The sequence below is a fragment of the Phocoena phocoena genome, chromosome 1 (genome assembly GCF_963924675.1).
Source record: "Phocoena phocoena chromosome 1, mPhoPho1.1, whole genome shotgun sequence".
In the NCBI taxonomy this organism is placed as follows: domain Eukaryota; kingdom Metazoa; phylum Chordata; class Mammalia; order Artiodactyla; family Phocoenidae; genus Phocoena; species Phocoena phocoena.
The window spans coordinates 154,727,322-154,739,864 of NC_089219.1; the positions used below are offsets into that span (position 1 = coordinate 154,727,322).

General features: G+C 36.6%; 1 pseudogene; it reads left to right on the plus strand.

Moving 5' to 3' along the window:
* The first annotated feature begins 3,249 nt into the window (after positions 1–3,249).
* On the plus strand, positions 3,250–11,121 carry LOC136118216 (casein kinase II subunit beta pseudogene; annotated as a pseudogene).
* The last annotated feature ends 1,422 nt before the right edge of the window (positions 11,122–12,543 follow it).

The following is a 12,543-nucleotide window of genomic DNA, read 5'->3' on the forward strand; positions in this document are numbered from 1 at the left end:
CCCATACACTCATTGGAAAAATTCTCCAACCTATTCTGACAATTCATTTGCAAGTTGTCCATGATCTGGTCCCATGAACTTAGCCCAGCCTCAGCGTGTGTGTACATACTATCATGTTACTCCTGAGCACAACAGGACTGCGTCAGTACCCCAACCTGTGGTCAGCTAGCAGAGCAACTTCACACCAGGGTCTCAGACAGCATAGCTACCTAATGGGCTGGGAGTCCAGTCCTTCCCAGTGAACACTATCTTACCCAAATAATCTCAGGTCCCTTCTCCTCAGGATTCTCACTCTATAAGAACCATGTCATGGCCACAGATATTCCTGACAGCCAATATCACACCTTGGCCTCATAACCTCATGGATATCCCTGTCACCACCTTCCATGTAAACCAAAGCCCTTCCTTAAAATATACACTATATATTTTTTATGTCTACCAGTTTTACTCAGGATTTGATCTAGGTACAAAATGACAGTCTCATAGGTCAAGAAAGAAAAAAAATCTTATTAACTTCACTTTAAAATATGAAAAGGAATATATGTTCTGTTGTTCATCAAAAAAATAACCCCACCCATCATCTGCAACACAAGTGTAGTCCTATGTTGTGTTTATATGCTACAGATGAATGTAAGTATGGAAACAAAACTCAGTTGGACTATTAAATCACCATTACTTGATCATAATAAAATTTTGTTTGCTAAGATCCAGAAACTTTTTTGTGTCTCTTACAGAATATAGAAGATTTGACACACTAGAATTAATAAACTCAACTCGTCTTATTTAGTGAAATAAAAAGCATACTTTCAATTGCATTCCTTGTTGCTTCAGAGTAGTTTTCAGATCCCTTTTGTGACAGCTATCATACTTATAGTTAAGCTGTTAGGGACAAAATAATAAATTCATAGTTGAGGACAACAGACTTTAGCTGAAATGGAAATTTCACTGTTCTGCCCAATAGAATGTGTTAATTTTCAGCATATGTAATTGTCTCTTGTATTGTCAATGGCAATATTTTTCTTCTGAAAAAAATAGCCAAAGACAATCAGCAAAACATTTTCTGCAAAATAAAGGCAAAATGCAAAAAAAAAAAAAAGAAAGAAACAACAGCAAAAAACTGAATACAGTTCTAAAAAGATCTAGTGAGAGGATTCAGTACTAGAAATTAGTGACAAACATAATCCACTAAAATTTTCAAAATTTACATAGCTCAAATTCTCGTCTTTTGCTAACTTACTGTGTATCTAGAAATATTTATTTTGGAAAATACTGAGCAAACTTCTTTTGCCCAGAATGAAAAACTTTAAAGTTTAAGATGGATTACACAAAAGAACACATGCTTTTCTTTTCAAATGAGAGTGATTTTTTTTTCTTTTTTGGCAGTACTCTCACTGTTGCGGCTTCTCCCGTTGTGTAGCACAGGCTCCGGACATGCAGGCTCAGCGGCCATGGCTCACGGGCCTAACCACTCTGAGGCATGTGGGATCTTCCCAGACTGTGGCACGAACCCGGGTACCCTACACCGGCAGGCGGACTCTCAACCACTGTGCCACCAGGGAAGCCCTAAAGGAAAGTGATTTTAAGAACTTATAATTACTTAGTAAAGGTTTTCTGAAGATCAAATGCTTTTTAAATGCCCCTTTTTTGGTAATCTCTAAATTAATTGGAAGCATGTAAAATTGTTCTAAATTAATGATAAAAAAATCAACTTCATATTTTTTAACTGGCTCTTTAAGTTTTATATTAACAAATTGTAGTTCATGAGATACCTTAAAATATTCTGATAAAGTATCCAGATTAAGTTCATCCAAAGAAGAGATAATGCATTTCTACATTTGTTTGTGATAATTGGAGCAAAGACTGTATTAAACTAAATAATGATACTTTGACAGTGTAAAGATGCAAATGTACATGAAAGTAATATTTTTCCAATGGTGAGAAGATGTATTTTATACTAGACCTGACTTAAGGCTTTTGCACAGGATATTTCTTTGTCTGGAAATGGCTTTCCCCACATAATTGTCTGGCTTACTCCTTCAATTTCATTCCTCACAGAGGCCACACCTGACCACTCCACATCAACTGCCCCAATGTACTATGAAAACTCTTGGTCTGTTAGATTTTTTTCATAACATGAATTTTTATCTACTATGTTTATTCTTTTATTTTCCAAATTTTTTATTGATTGCCTCCCTTGCCCCTGCCAGAATTCAAGTTCCTCAAGTGCAAGAACTCAAGTTTTTCTTGCTAGTTGATCAGTCCCCAAGACCTAGAATCATTTTTGGAAAATAGGAGCCCAGTACATATGTGTCAAAAAAACACTCAATGACCTAGGAGGAATTTCAGGAAAACTTTTGTTGTCATAATCACATAAAAATACATAATGTCTATAAAACAGCAATAACTAATTAGATGGGAAGAACAGGCTGGAATGAAAAAGGAATAATGAGTCAAAAAATACTGCTAAGAAAGTAAAAAACAAAATCTAAAAATTATAGCCACACTAGAGGCCCTAAGACAACAAGAAACAGTAATATGATTATAAATGTCACAGCAATAATCCTATTTTTGGTTAAATTCCTGAATCAAAAGCAAAGTATAAAGTCTGAGTTTTAAAGATGAGATAACTACATGTACACAGAGAGAAACAAATTACCCAAATATTTGACAAAAATGTTAAAAAAAATAATTATATACAAAAAATATTTAAAAAGTGATGAAGAATGAAAGAAATGTCAATTGATATTTACAAATATGCCAGTCTAAATCAGGGATATGATTAGTCTGAAACCATTGAGTGTCAGAAAAAAATGATAAGAAGGTAAAAGAGAAGTTAATAAGAAATCAATGATAGTATGAAAAAGGAAAAAATTTCAACATAAAAAGAAGATAATAGAAAAAGGAAGTTGAGGTCATTTAACTACTAAACTGTAGGCTGTTCTTTCTATGTAACTATGTTCTCACTCTATCCACTTTCTGTCTCCTATTTTTCCAACATACTTTGGACATTTTAAAATAAATTGCAACACACTTGAAAACAGATAAATTATAAGGGTTTACATCACATTTTCTTACCACAATGTTATAAAACTAGTAATTATAACAAAATGTGATAAAATATTCTGAAGTTAAAATACACATTTCTGAAAGTTTGTGTAAATAGGAAAATAAAAGCTGAGTTTTTAGATTTCTTATAAATATCAAAGTAAATTATGTACCTCAAAACTCAAGCACAGGGGAGGAGTCAAGATGGCGGTGTGGGAACACGCAGAGTTAGCTTCTCCCCACAACTAGGGTGCCTGCCAGCCACTGGTAGGGTACTCTGACCCCCAAGGAGACAGGAGCAACCCCAGAGTGAACCAGTAGGATGTAGGCAGACCGATGGGGGAGAAGTGGAGCCCAGACAGGACTGGCATCCCTTGGGCCAGGGAGCTTGCTGAGTTCCCAAGCCAATTTCCCCCTCCCCCCAAAGCCCCATCCAGGCCGCATGGGTCCTGGGGACATAGGAGGGAGGTTGGGGAGATCAGAAGTGGCAGATAGGAGGGGCCATCTAGGAGGATCAGGAGAGGAGCAGAGGGTGATTACTCTACTCACTCAGGCACAGGGAGCCTGCTGAGCTCCCAGGCTGGTCCCCTGCCCTCCAAGGCCCCCTTTTCCCCCTACCGTATTGGTCCTGGGGACATAGGAGAGAGGCCTGGGAGATCAGAGAGGCAGGCAGGAGGGGCCCTCCCAGACCCCAGACCAGAGGAGCAGGAGAGGAGAGGAGGGCACTTGCTCTGCCCCTGCTGGGCTCCCAGGTGAGGTCCCCTACCCTCTGAGACCAGGGGTGGGTGGCACGCCTGGGAGTCTACTGTTCCTTGAGTATAAGCCCCACCCCCCACAGCCCTCAGGACCTTTTCCAGCCTCGTGGGTCCTGAGCATTGGCCCCATACACCACCCAAACCTCACCCTTGCTTAGGCCTTGCTCTCCACAGCCAAGGCCTTCCCTCCCCCAGCTTTTTTTTTCCTTTTCCCTCCTCCTCTTTTTTTACTATAGGGTACTGATGTACATTCCAGTTGTTGATTCATATATATTTTTATTTTTACATTCTTTCTAATAAATCTGTTAGTTTCCTAGTCTGATTTTATTTTTACTTTGTTACTGTTCTTTTTTTTTTCTTCTTCTTTTTGCTGCCCCACATGGCTTGTGGGATCTTGATTCATGACCTCGGGGTCGGGCGGAAGCTCTTGCAATGGGAGCTCCGAGTCTGAACCACTGGACTAACAGAGAACCTCAGACTCCAGGGAATATTCTTCAGAGTGAGGTCTCCCAGAGGTCCTCATCTCAGCACAAAGACCATCTCTACTCAATAGCCTACAAACTCTAGTGTTGGACGCCTCAGGCCAAACAACCAGTAAAAGAGGAACACAACCTACTCATTAAAAAAAAAAAATGAGACAGCAAAGAACATGTCACAGTTGAAGGAGCAAGGTAAAAACCTATAAGACCAAGTAAATGAAAAGGAAATAGGCAATCTACCTGAAAAAGAATTCAGAGTAATGATAGCAAAGATGATTCAGAATCTCAGAAACAGAATGGAAGCACGGATTGAGAAAATACAAGAAGTGTTTAACAAAGACCTAGAAGAACTAAAGAACAAACAAACAGAGATGAACAACACAATAACTGAAATGAAAAATACACTAGAAGGAATCAGTAAAAGAATAGCGGAAGCAGAAGAATGAATAATTGAGCTGGAAGGCAAAATGGTGGAAATAACTGCTGAGGAGAAAAATAAAGAAAAAAAGAATGAAAAGAATTGAAGACAATCTCAGAGACCACTGGGACAATACTAAATGCACCAACATTCAAATTATAGGCATCCCAGAAGAATAAGAGAAAAACAAATGGTCTGAGAAAATATTTGAAGAGATTATAGTGGAAAACTTCCTTAACATGGGAAAGGAAAGAGTCACCCAAATCCGGGAAGCACAGAGAGTCCCAATACAGGATAAAACCTTGGAAAAATATACCAGTACACATATTCATCAAATTAACAAAAATTAAATGCAAAGAAAAATATTAAAAATAGCAAGAGAAAAACAAAAAAATAATATACAAAGGAATCCCCATAAGGTTATCAGCTGATTTTTCAGTGGAAACCCTGCAAGCCAGAAGGGAGTGGCAGGATATACTTAAAGTGATGAAAGAAAAAAACCTACAACCAAGATTACTGTACCCAGCAAGGATTTAATTCAGGTTTGATGGAGAAGTCAAAAGCTTTTCAGACAAACCAAAGCTAAGAGAATTCAGCACCATGAAAATAGTTTACAACAAATGCTAAAGAAACTTCCCTAAGCAGGAAACACAAAGAGAAGAAAAAGACCCACAAAAACAAACCGAAAACAATTAAGAAAATGGTAATAGGAACATACATATCGATAATAACCTTGAAAGGAAATAAACTAAATGCCACAACCAAAGGACACAGACTGGCTGAATGGATACAAAAAAAGACCCATATATATGCTGTCTACAAGAGATCCAATTCAGTCCTAGGGACACATACAGACTGAAAGTGAAGGGATGGAAATAGATAATCCATGCAAATGGAAATCAAAAGAAAGCTGGAGTAGCAATACTTGTATCAGATAAAATAGACTTTAAAATAAAGACTGTTACAAGAGAGAAGGAGGGACATTACATAATAATCAAAGGATCAGTCCAAAAAGAAGATATAACAATTATAAATGTTTATGCACCCAACATAGGAGCACTTCAATACATAAGGCAAATGCTAACAACCATGAAAGGAAAAATTGACAGTAACAAAATAATAGTAGGGGACTTTAACACCTCACTTACACCAGTGGACAGATTATCCAGACAGAAAATTAATAAGGAAACACAAACTTTAAATGACATAATAGACCACATAGATCTAATTGATATTTATAGAACATTCCACCCAAAAGTGATGGAATACACTTTATTCTCAAGTGCTCATGGAACATTCTCCAGGATAGATCACATCTTGGGTCACAAATCAAGCCTCGGTAAACTTAAGAAAATTGAAACCTATTAAGCATTTTTTCTGACCACAACACTATGAGATTGGAAATCAATTACAGGAAAAAACCTGTAAAAAACACAAAAAAACATGGAAGTTAAACAGTGCGCTCCTAAATAACCAAGAGATCACTGAAGAAATCAAAGAAGAAATAAAAAATACATAGAAACAAATGACAATGAAAACACAATGACCCAAAACCTATGCATCACAGCAAAAGCAGTCCTAAGAGGGAAGTTTACAGCAATTCAATCTCACCTCAAGAAACAAGAAAAATCTCACATAAACAATCTAATGTTACTTTTAAGACAACTAAAGAAAGAAGAGCAAAGAAAACCCAAAGTCAGAGGAAGGAAAGAAATCATAAAGATCAGAGCAGAAATAAATCAAATAGAAATGAAGAAAACAATAGCAAAGATCAATAAAACTAAAATCTGGTTCTTTGAGAAGATAAACAAAATTGATAAACCCTTAGCCAGAATCATCAAGAAAAAGAGGGAGAGGACACAAATCAACAAAATTAGAAATGAAAAAGGAGAAATCACAACTGACACTGCAGAAATACAAAGGATTATAAGAGACTACTACAAACAACCATATGCCAATAAAATGGACAACCATGAAGAAATGGACAAATTCTTTGAAAGGTACAATTTTCCAAGACTGAACCAGGAAGAATTAGAAAATATGAACAGACCTATCACAAGTAATGAAATTGAAACCATAATTAAAAATCTTCCAACAAAAAAATGTCCAGGACCAGATGGCTTCTCAGGCAAATTCTATCAAACATTTGGAGAAGAGCACATTTAGAGAAGAGCAAACACCAATCCTTCTCAAACTCTTCCAAAAAATTGCCGAGGGAGGAACACTCCTAAATTCATTATACGAAGCCACCAGCACCCTGATACCAAAACCAGCAAAAGGTATCACAAAAAATGAAAACTACAGGCCAATATCACTGATGAACAGAGATGTAAAAATCCTGAACAAAACACTAGCAAACAGAATCCAACAGCACATTAAAAGGATCATACACCATGATCAAGTGGGATTTATCCCAGGGATGCAAGGATTCTTCAATATATGCAAATCAGTCAATGTGATACACCACATTAACAATTTAAGGAATAAAAACAATATGATCATCTCACTAGATGCAGAAAAAGCTTCTGACAAAATTCAACACCAATTTATTATAAAAACCCTCCAGAAAGTGGGCATAGAGGGAATCTACCTCAACATAATAAAGTCCATATATGACAAACCCACAGCAAGCATCATACTCAATGGTGAAAAACTGAAAGCATTTCCACTAGGATCAAGAACAAGAGAAGGATGTCCACTCTCGCCACTCTTATTCAACATAGTTTTGGAAGTCCTAGCCATGGCAATCAGAGGAAAAAAAGAAATAAAAGGAATACAAATTGGAAAAATAAGGATTAAAACCGTCACTATTTGCTGATGACATGATGCTATACATAGAAAATCCTAAAGATACCACCAGAAAACTACTAGAACTAATCAATGAGTTTGATAAAGTTTGCAGGATACAAAATTAATGCACAGAAATCTCTGGCATTCCTACACACCACCAACAAAACATCAGAAAAAGAAATTAAGGAAACACTCCCATTTACCATTGCAGCAAAAAGAATAAAATACCTAGGAATAAACCTGCATAAGGAGGCAAAAGACTTGTACTCAGGAAACTATAAAACACTGATGAAAGAAACCAAAGGTGACAAAAAAACAGATGGAGAAATATACCATGTTCTTGGATTGGAAGAATCAACATTGTGAAAATGACTATATAGCCTAAAGCAATCTACAGATTCAGTGTAATCCCTATCAAACTACCAATGGCATTCTTCACAGAATTGGAACAAAAAATCTTACAATTCATATGGAAACACAAAAGACCCCAAATAGCCAAAGCAATCTTGAGGAAAAAAAAAAAATGGAGTTGGAGGAATTAGGCTCCCCGACTTCAAACTATACCACAAAGCTACAGTAATAAGACAGTAAGGTACTGGCACAAAAACAAATATAGCTCAATGGTACAAGACAGAATGACCAGAGATAAATCCATGCACATTATAGACACCTGTTTTATGACAAAGGAGGCAAGAACATACAATGGAGAAAAGACAGCCTCTTCAATAAGTGGTGCTGGGAAAACTGGAGAACTACATGTAAAAGAATGAAATTAGAACACTACCTAACACCATACACAAAAATAAACTCCAAATGGATTAATGACTTAAATGTAAGACCAGACACTATAAAACTTTTGGAGGAAAACATAGGAAAAACACTCTGACATAAACCACAGGAAGAACTTTTTTGACCCACCTCCTAGAGTAACAGAAATAAAAACAAAAATAAACAAATGGGACTTAATTAAACTTAAAAGCTTTTGCACAGCAAAGGAAACCATAAACAAGACAAAAAGACAACCCTCCGAATGGGAGAAAATATTTGCAAATAAAACAAGAGACAAAGGATTAATCTCCAAAATATACAAATAGCTCACGCAGCTCAATATCAAACAAACAATCCAGTTAAAAAGTGGGCAGAAGACCTAAATAGACATTTCACCAAGGAAGACATACAGTTGGCCAAAAGGCACATGAAAAGATGCTCAACATCACTAATTATTAGAGAAATGCAAATCAAAACTACAATGAGGTATCACCTCATGCCAGTCAGAATGGCCATTATCAAAAAATCTAGAAACAATAAATGCTGGAAAGGGTGTGGTGAAAAGGGAGCCCTCCTGCACTGTTGGTGGGAATGTAAATTGATCCAACCACTATGGAAAACAGTATGGAGGTTCCTTAAAGAACTAAAAAAAGAACTACCATATGACCTAGCAATCCCACTACTGGGCATATACCCTGAGAGAACCATAATTCAGAAAGAGACATGCACCCCAATGTTCATTGCAGCACTATTTACAATAGCCAGGACACGGAACCAACCCAAGTGTCCATCGACAGAGGAATGGATAAAGAAGATGTGGCACATATATACAATGGAATATTACTCAGCCATAAAAAGAAACTAAATTGAGTTATTTGTAGTGAGGTGGGTGGATCTAGAGTCTGTCATACAGAGTGAAGTGTGTCACCATATGTTAATGCATATATATGGAATCTAAAAAAAAAATGGTACTGATGAACCTAGTTGCAGGGCAGGAATAAAGAGGTAGACATAGAAAATGGACTTGATAACATGGGGTGGGAGGGGGAAGCTGGGGCAAAGTGAGAGTAGCATTGATGTATATACACTCCCGAATGTAAAATAGTTGGCTGGTGGGAAGAAGCAGCATAGCACAGGGAGATCAGCTCGGTGCTTTGAGGTGACCTAGAGGGGTGGGATAGGGAGGATGGGAGGGAGGCTTAAGAGGGAGGGGATATGGGGATATGTGTATGCATACGGCTGATTTGCTTTGTTGTGCAACAGAAACTAACATGGTATTGTGAAGCAATTATACCCCAATAAAGATGTACTAAAAAAAAATGGTATCAATAGAAAAAAAAAACCTCAAGCATAAGGACAGTTCGAAAAACTGCAGTATTTACAAAAGCTGAAGATACACAGTTCCAAAGATAATCAGCTCCACTCCTATATATATACCTAAACCCAACAGGAGTGCATTCATAAGTTCACTGAAAGGCATGCACTAGAATATTCATTATAGCATTATTCGTAAGCCCAAACTGGATGCTACCCACATAAATATCCACTCATAGGAGAAGCCATAAAAATTGTGGAATACTCACACAATGGGAATTGATCGTCTATAATGTGCATAATGCATAATTTATCAATACTAAGTACAAAAAAAGACAGGACGAATCTCTGGTTTTAGAAGTCATGGGAGCAGTTAACTGGAACAGTTTTTACTGAGATGAGAATGTGCTAGGTTATTGGTATTCTGTTTTTGATCTGAGTCTGACTAAGCAGGTATCTTCTGACATGTGAAATCAATCCATTGAGCTGAACTCTTTTGATGTGGTTACTAGTCTTTACTGATACTTATGTTCAATAAACACTTAAAAGTACATAGAAATTAAAAATATCATTCCCATGATATTTTTATTAATTCATTAAAATAAGTAGAAACACACTTTAATCATGACATGCTTTGCAAAACAAAAGAAAAAAAAGACCCCTAACTTTCAAAGACTTTTATGATCACTCAAGAAAGCAAAATTACAGAGACAAAGAAGCATCAGGAAATCAGTAAGGAAAAATAAATGACAAATTAAAAAAAATGATTTAAACATCAGGAAGTGTTATTTATACTGGTTCTGTGGGCTCCATGACTATGAATTCTTTGTGAAGTGGATGAAGACTCCATCCAGGACAAATTTAATCTCAGTCAACTCAATGATCAGGTGCCTCACTGTAGACAAACTCTAGACATGATCTTGGACCTGGAGCCTGATAAAGAGCTGGAAGACAACCCCAAACAGAGAACCCTGATTAAGCAGTCAGCCAAGATGCTGTATGGGTTCACCCAGACCACCTATATCCTCACAAACCATGGTACCACCCAGATGTTGGAAAAGTACCAGCAGGGAGAGTTCGGCTACTGCCCCATGTGCACTGTGAGAACAAGCCAATGCTTTCCAATAGCCTTTCTGACACCCCAGGTGAGGCCCTGGTGAAGCTCTACTGCCCCATGTGCACTCTGAGAACAAGCCAATGCTTTCCAATAGCCTTTCTGACACCCCAGGTGAGGCCCTGGTGAAGCTCTACTGCCCCAAGTGCATGGACAATTCCACACCTAAGACACCATCGAGGCAGCACCACAAGGACGGCCCCTACTTGGGCACCAGTTTCCCTCACATTGCTCTTCATGGTGCACGCTGAATGCCGGCCCAAGCAGCCCACTAACCAGTTTATGTTCAAAGTGTACAGTTGCAAGATCCATCCACTGTCCTACCAGGTGCAGTTCCAAGCCACCAGCAACTTTGAGTCTGTCAAGACCGTTCACTTATTCCCAACCCCACCTGTCACTCTGTCTTTGACAGTTCCAGTCCTCCCCTGCCACCTTTAAGGAAACCTCTATGGTTTATATTTTAAATTAGAAGAGTCATTATTGTGGTGTGAATATGAAATAAAGTAGAAAAAAGGCAAAAATAAGAATTTACTCAAAATTTATATAAAATCTTGCCAGATCTCTTCAGGAAAAATATTTTAGGGCTTGATGGCTCCTAATATAAATGTTGTAAAATCATAAGGTATTTTTAAAATAATTCTATGGTAATTTATTTAATTACTAAATAAAATTGATTATTTATATTAAGATACATTAGCATCATTGATTAATGTATGAGAATACTGAATAGTACCATAATAATGAAGAAATTTTTTAAGAGATCTACAAAAACTACCATGTTGAAAGGTACAAGAATCACAGGTCTTTAGAAAGGAAAATTTCATATACCTAAAATCAACTCTCATATTATTTAAAGAGTTCTGGGCTATAAGTTGAAATGGACTTTGCTGTGTCAAACCACAGACTGACTCGCATTATTTTAAAAAAAGCAAATCTCAAATATCACTAGTAAATAGCAATTAAATCTTGAGAGAATACATTTTATACTTGATAAAATCAATTCAATGTTTAATAAAATTCAAAGAAAGCATAAGTACCAACAGACATATCTAAACATTACAAGAATGTGTATCTCAATCCACCTATATATCAAAATGTTCTTGAAATTAATTTAATAGATTTGTGATTATAAATGTGAAAAGCTAAAATTTAGGTATTTGATCTAGCAACTACTATAATGTACTATAAAACCTTTTATTTTTCCCTTGGAATAGAGAGTCAAGTCAAAAATAATGAATAATCCAATGAAATCAGAGTGTATACAAAATTTATGAACATCAGTGGGGAGAGATTGGATGACACATTAAATTGAGAATTGGCTAATTATGTCAAGTTGGGTTGATATAAAACATCTCTTAGTTGGAGAACTGAAATTCCAATCCCATCTCAGTGGAAAAAATGAAGATGCCTATTTGGAGAGTGTTCTTAGCCATCAAAATCTAGCTAGGCTAATTCAATGACTAATGATAACACCATACTTCTATGTGAGTGACAACAAACATAGACATTGTAATATTCATTTTCTTCTCAGTATATTATTTGCTAAGCACTGCATGTTGTTCTAGTCTTTTTTTTTCATATTATAAGTGTTAGTTTTTGTTAACTTGATCTTTCTACACCTATCTATCCTTGAGGTGCTTGGATTTATCCTGTAGATACTGTGTTGGAATCATGTTAGCCACCTCAGAGTCAGATATTATGAAACATTTTTGTAATCCACAATGGAGACTTTGTAACAAGCTACAGCAGTGCGGAGTAACAATTTATTTAAGTATAAGGTATAAATGGGGCAGCAAAATAATAACACTAAAATTCAAACAAGGCCCTTTCAAATAAGCATATTTGTTGAAAATATTTAAT